A 7,500-nucleotide genomic window follows, 5' to 3' on the forward strand; every position below is an offset into this window, starting at 1 on the left:
CCTTTGCTCGCACTTTGTTGAGTATATGAGACAATATGAATGTTTTCCCAGTCCCACCACTTGCATCAACTGCGATCATCCAGCCATGTCCGTGTTCCACACTCGTCATCACTTTATCGACAACAACGCGCTGCTCGTCATTAAGAAGGCACTCTGTTTGAGCAATAGTAGCTGAAGCCTGGTGTTGGCTTAGTGGTTAGGGTGGCGGCTTGGGATCCCATGGTCCTGAGTTCAAGCCCCGTTGGCTGCTGAATTAACACCAGGGGGTTGACTAGCCTGTCATCCTTCCGAGGTCGGCAAAATGAGTGCCAGTGTACTGGTCCCGGTGTATGCCCCGGTTAGAATAGGTGTACCATATCCCTGTGTGTCATAAGAGGCGACCAGGGTTGGCGTCAGGAAGGGCATCCGGCCATAAAAAAACATTGCCTCAAGAAAAAGCCAAACCCCTGCACAGCAGGGAAAAATGGCTGTAAAAACGGTCATTTTTTTTTCATTCTGTTTGAGCAATGTGAGCCTCAAGTTCTCCTATATTGTGCCCTGTTTCATGCTCAATAACGCGGGGAATGTGAGACTGGATATTAACTGGTTCAGGCTCAGGAATGCCAAAGCTCTTACTGAGCGAAAAGCCGTGCCTCTCAATTTTGTTCCTCAGCTCCAGTAGCACTTCACTCACAATGCGTCCATTTGGCTCAATCACACCTGCTGCACGCATGAAGTCCTCACACAGCACATACTTGTGCCTTTCCCAGAACTGCACGTGGTTGCCTCTGACGACGAATATGAGCATGTTGGCAAATACTTCACGGACTGCAGGGCCAAATGCAATATTTGCAGCCTCTTCCATCACAGAATCCACCTCCTGGTCATTGTCAACAATGCCATACGCAATGCAGGCTGCCAGATAGGTCTCCATGACCCTACCACCAACATGACGGAGATCCTAAAAGCATGTGGGGCCAGGCACGTGGTACAGTAGCATGCAGAGATAGTACAACTCGGCATTATGTGAGTTGACGGAAATGATGGGGAGCCGCCCAACTGTATCAGCCTTTCAGTTATCCTGGAAACTCAGCCTTCTCTTCTGCAATTGAAACCTTTTCCTAAAGTAGGTGAAGTGTTGGAACACATCTGGATATAGAACATAACGCATGTGTGGATGGAGATTCATGGCTTCGAAAAAGGCGGTGAGCGTTGTTGCAGGGGGTCCTGACTCCGCCACGTTCTGTATGGCACCTTCGTCATTGAACGTCATCACCTGCTCATCCTGTAGATGGAGTGCCATCATCTCAACTGGTGGGTACTTGCTTTGAATGGGGAAATCGTATATGTGCCAGTATCCCTCAGATGCGGTGATGTAACGCCCGAGTTCATATCGTGTCACTTCATCATGTCGTAATGCCTCTCGCATCCTCTCATGTGGCTCTAGTCTGACCAGGCACTGGTCCGGGCCCTTTTCAAGGTATTTGTACAGGTACTTCACACTGGTGACAGCACATACGATCTCAAGGTTGATGTGAGCATCGTACCTGAGGACAATATATGGATTGTAAGGCATAACCCATGCATTGTTTACTAATACGTTAGCACCGCCTTGTATTGTCTTCATGATGGAATCACCAGGTGCTGCTTCTGCCCGTCTTCTGTACAGGGGATAGGACTCATCATCGAAGCTTGTCGTTTCTCGTAGGGCTTTGGGATAGTCCTTTGTGCACTTGCGGTCTGCCATGCAAGTGCTCGATATGTTCCATTCCCCACATGGGCCTTGAATCATGTGTGATGTCACGATACGGTGTAGTTCAGGATTTGTGCGTTTGTAATGGAATCTCAGCAGAGACCACGCGATCGACATCTACTGGTGTTCTGGGCTTGTCGCAAGGTACCATGGTCAGGAGCATGTGTATCTGGGGAAGGTGACGCTTTTGCGTTTCCTTCACCATCACATAAGCATCCATATACCCCAAGATGTCATGCTTGAGGAGGTCTCCGAGGAGTGCTTCCCCCTTCATATGAAACACCCGGGTGATGATATCAGGTCTTTCATTGGCTGACTGTCCCTCAAAAAGCGATTCTTTAATTTCTGACACTTTGGGTTGCAGGTGAATGTTAGGAGAAAGGCAGGTTTTCTCTTGACTCGGACCAAAGCCATTGCATCCTGAAACTCTTTGGCATACCAACGTGGTTACCCATAAATTGACGGCGGCAGTATGGTGAGGCATCCTGGTAGCACTTCAGCGTCACTGTTCAACGCATCAACGATGATCTTATACTTTTCTGCCTTAATTGACTTCTGGTTGCAGCGAATCCAATTGAGACGGTGTGACTCAATTTTTGCCATCATGTCGCATACGTACTGCTGTCAACTTTCCACCATGAAGCGGTAGATTGAAGTGATGAGTAGGATCACGTACTTGGAGATGGTAGTTGTAGAAAGATGTTGGTGTTATCCCTGCCAACTCAGTGTGATACCCCTGGGAGCAGCAAGATAGCAGAAGTATGTATGATAGAGTGTCTTACGCTGCATGCATGGCATCTATTGTCTGTAAACCTCCTCCTCTGAGGTGAACACCGACTGCCAGCCTTCCAAACTGCTCTGTTGTCATTGCCCCTGGAGCAATGACAGCCACATCGCTGTCTGGTTAGGGAAGGTTGACGGTACCATGATGAAGGTCTCGTCACCGCATGCGACCTGTTAACACAATTTTCAGTTCTTTGGCGCTATCATTATGAACCACATACTCAATGGCTGATTTGAATTGCTGGACGTATGGGTTGCACTCATGAATGGCCTGTTGTGCACTTAGCAAAAACTGCTCATTCAAGCTACTGTTTGAAGTGTGGGCACGACGATACTCCAGCTCATGGGCTGGATCGTGAAAGTAGATCTGAGCAAAGCGTGGGGTACAACCCAGATCGGCAAGAGGTGCACCAATGTAATGGTAAACCTTACCGTGAATGCGCACTCCAGGATTGAAGCCAGGCATACCTTCTCTCGGACACCGATACTTGCCATTGCCAGTGTGTTGTTGTACTGTTTCGCATGCTTCACAAAGTCCTGGTTAAGGAAAAGGTTTTTAATAGCATCTGGAGGTTGTGATGGAATTGAACTGGGTTTTGGATTCGTAGGATCATGCTTAAGGTCGACCTTGCCGTGGTTGCAGCAAAATCCTCTTCTCTCCTCGTTCCACACAAAAGCATCACAATGTGAGCATTTAGTGCATTGAAATAATGAGGTCGTGCTCAATGCGTGCCTGTACTCAACATGACGGTCCTCTCAGAAGAAATCGGTATCATCGTATCGAGCATGGTTGCGATTCTCATGGTGAGCCTGCTCTAGTCTTGCACGGTGTACATCCTGATGGCGCAGGGCATCCCTTACTTGCCGGTCTTCTCACTGGTGAGGGATTTCTTCTGCATGATGCCTTGCCTCACGTTCAGTGTTGTCTGCCAAGCGAGCAGCTCGTGCTTCGTCCGTTTCTTCTGCACGACGCCTTGCCTCGCGTCCAGTGTTGTCTGCCAAGCGAGCACCTCGTGCTTCATCCATTTCGGCTGCACAACGCCTTGTCACGCACGTGCGTCGCGTGTCAAGCGAGCACGTCGTGCTTCGTCTGTTTCTTCTGCACGACGCCTTGCCTCGCGTCCAGTGTTGTCTGCCAAGCGAGCAGCTCATGCTTCATCCGTTTCAGCTGCACAAGGCCTAATCACACACGTGGCGTCGCGTGTCAGGCGAGCAGCTCCTGCTTCGTCCGTTGCAGCTGCACGACGCCTTGTCACGCACGTAGCGTCGCGTGTCAATCGAGCAGCTCATGCTTCATCCATTTCAGCTGCACGACGCCTTGTCATGCGCGTAGCGTCGCGTGTCAAACGAGCAGCTCGTGCTTCATCCGTTTCAGCTGCATGACGCCTTGTCACGCGCGTGGTGTCTCGTGTCAAGCGAGCATCTCGTGCTTCGTCCGATCCAGCTGCACGGCGCCTTATCACATACGTAGCGTGGCGTATCAATCGAGCAGCTCATACTTCGTTCATTTCAACTGCACGACGCCTTGTCACGCGCGTAGCGTCGCGTGTCAAGCGAGCAGCTCGTGCTTCGTCCAATTCCATAGTGTGTGCATGACGTGCAGCTTCGTTCCTTCGCTCTCGTAAACGACGACTGGATTGGGGCATTGTTTCAATTATATCGGACCAACCGTATCATAAATGGCCATAACTTGGGAAACACTTGGGAAATAGCTGAAACGGATGAGGAAGAACGATATCAAACCTTGAAAAGGCACATACTCAAGTCCCAGCGTCAATTGTGACATCATATCAAAAAAAAGAAAAAAGAATTGTGACGACTCGTGACGTCATAGCACCGTGTCCTGTCATTGGTTGGCAAATAAATGGCCGTAACTTGGGAACTGCTTGTTTGATTAATATCAAACCTTGAAAAGGCACATCCACAGGTCCCCAGCAATATTCCTGGCAAGTTTCAATTACATTGGACCAAGGGTTGTCAAGAAACAGCGGTCACAGACACACAGACACACACAGACACACACAGACACACACAGACTCACACAGACTCACACAGACACGCACTATATATATATATATATATATATATATATATATATATATATATATATATATATATATATATATATATATATATATATATTGTTGGGGGTTGGCCAAGTCGCACACCACCATTCAGGTCCCTTAGGTGCCTGAGATATCTCCGTAAGTATATGTGTAGTTAGGCCCAAACCCGTTGTCGTTCAGTGGGAATACATGTCATTCACTTTCCGGGCTGCGACTCTTCAGGACAACCTTCGTTTTCTTTTACTATCGTTATTTTGGACCAGCCGCCATTTCTACCACCACCAACCACGTCTCAACAGTCATCACACAACAGCCACCAACCACAACGCCCGCTTCACCACAACAGCCACGACCTTTACCGTCACACACACCTCGCAGCCGTGCGCCATCGCACTGACGTTCTTGCGCCGCTTGTGGGCACCAATACTGGACTCGTGCAGGGCGCGCACCGAACAGCGTGTACAAAAACCACAGACTTCCCGCAGAAAAACGGATCAAAAACGACTCACGCCCACTTTTGTTCCGTCCTATCGGAGAGCGTGGGCGATTTGGCCCCGCCTCCAGGGCGTTGGAGTGAGGATGCTATATGCAAATTCATGGATCAAAAAGCGTTCACGCCCACTTTTCCTCGGTCCAATGAGGAGCCAGTTAGAGAGGTGAAAGGTCGAAGGCAGGGGGGTCAAAGAGCAAAGCCACGGGGCTTATAAAAGCGGCTGCGTTCGTCAGAAAGGGTGAGTTCGGAGTTCAAGAGAGTCGTCGGTGGAGCTGGAAGGAAGTTGCGCGTTGGAACGAGCTGTGCGTTGGAACGAGTTGTCGGCGGAGCTGTGGAGAGGTGGCGGCGGCGATGACGGACGAGGGGGTGCTCGCGTCGGTGCCGGGAGCTGAAGGCGGGAGGCCGACGGCGCGACCTGGTCGAGGTGGAGATGCTCGTCGCGGGACCCGAGACAGAATAAAGATCCTCCTTCCCCCGAGCATCAGCAACCCCCTCCTGTTTCCCCCCGCGCTGAGATAGTGCGACAAAGGGGGCCCCTTTTCCCACCCCCTACCAGACACTGTCCGCGAGGCCCGCGGAGTTGGGGCACCATCGCCACTTCGCGCCTCATCATCAGACGGGTAGGCCCGACCCGGTCTCGGCCCCAGGCCCGCCTCATCCTTGAGGGTGGTCTTTTTCTTTGCTTTGAGTGTGTGTGTTGTCGGCGCCGTCTGTGAAGTAAAATTGTATAAGTGTTGCCGTGTGCTCGGTAGTCGGATGGCTCTGCATTGTTTCTTCTCCTTTTACATGTGCTTTTGGTGGAATTGTATATGTGTGCTTTCCGTTCATCGCGAATAAATGTGCTTATGTTGAACTGTTTTCCCGCTTCGCTTCGTCTTTTCTCTTATTGAATCTCCATCTTACTTCACGTAAAGGGTTGGTCGTGGGCTGAAACGCCCGATAATTAATCGAACCGTCGAGGCCGACGAATAACACCGCTCGGTTATCCGATAGTACGGAATGGGTCGCTTAAAGTGGCCCGTGTCCGAAGTCGACCTGCGGCGAGGTGCGATCGCCCGGTCTACCCTCCGTGTGGGTACTTAGGTAGGTCGAATTTGGCGAGCAACCCTATCCCACGCGGGGGCCGATTGGCACGATCGCGGTGAGACCGAAAGGTCCACCCGTGACTAGTTCCCGGCGTTAGACCGAGAGGGTCACGACTGGATTGTCCGTCCGGTGGGCGACGTGCCGCGATTCGAGTTACGTGGCCGTCCGCACGCCGGCGGGCGCGAAAACGTAACAATATATATATATATATATATATATATATATATATATATATATATATATATATATATATATATATATATATATATATATATATATATATATATATATATATATATGCATATATATATATATATATATATCTATATATACATCCATACACATATACATATATATATATATATATGTTTACATAAATATGTATACATATGAAGACCACAAGTGGAAAACCGGTGATGTCACTTTTTATAAATTTCAGGGTTATTGCACCTGCCAATATTTGGAAACATATGGTTTCCTCTCACAATATTACTTTAAAAAATAACCAGGGGTGTCACATAATTTATATGGTATAAAGTTTAGCCATGCAATTAAAAAACAAGTGTTGTCAAAGCTGAACAACTAGAAACCCAGAGTTGTCAGTCCTTTACTCCTGGTTTTCTCCCTTTCATTCATGTTAACTGTTACATCATAATATTCAGAGTTGAGAAACTAAGTTATAAAAGGTTGTAAAACTATCACAGCATAAACTCTGAGCACTACAATAGCCTATTTGGTTATATCCTGGGCTTCGTAGTTGGTGCATATCGTGGTTCAAGCCTGGTCAAACCTTTATTGTGACTTTTATGGGACCCACGCCGTGGCTTAATGGTTAGCGCGTCTGAGTACCCATCCTCATTCGATGTACCCACCGCCCAATCAACCTGCTTCGGTATATGAGGGAGTCACATGAGGTGACTTCAGCTATCGCGGGGGTGGTTTATCCTTGGTTTCCTCCCGGTTTTCCATCATATGAAGTAGTACGGAGTAAGAAATGGAGAATCCGTCGTCATATAAGCGAAATACCCTTGAGTAAGGCGTTGAACATCAATCAAACAAAAAACAATGACCGTTTAATGTTGAAAAAAATAATTTGTGATCACCAAAGTCATGTAATGTATGCTCAAAACCAACAAGCATGAATTTGCTGCACATCCTGGGTTAAAATTGCATGGCAATTATTAAACAAGGGAATAACCAGTGATGTCAGTTTGCAACATTGATTCGTTCTTTGCTCTTAAATTAAATAACACAGAAGCTTGGCAAATGCTGCATGCTTAATTTGATCGGCCAATGATCACTCTTCCTTTTACTGGAAAAGAAATCTATATGACAGTTAT

At 48.1% G+C, this 7,500-nt stretch overlaps 1 protein-coding gene across 12 annotated transcripts in view; it reads right to left on the reverse strand.

Moving 5' to 3' along the window:
• The window catches only part of LOC147031969 (uncharacterized), a 500,872-nt gene that overhangs the window by 385,623 nt on the left and 107,749 nt on the right, over positions 1-7,500 (reverse strand). The gene's annotated exons all lie outside the window — the stretch shown is intronic.

The sequence above is a fragment of the Eptatretus burgeri genome, chromosome 2, assembly GCF_056783735.1.
Source record: "Eptatretus burgeri isolate ZD-2024b chromosome 2, Ebu_testis_v1, whole genome shotgun sequence".
Taxonomy (NCBI): Eukaryota; Metazoa; Chordata; class Myxini; order Myxiniformes; family Myxinidae; genus Eptatretus; species Eptatretus burgeri.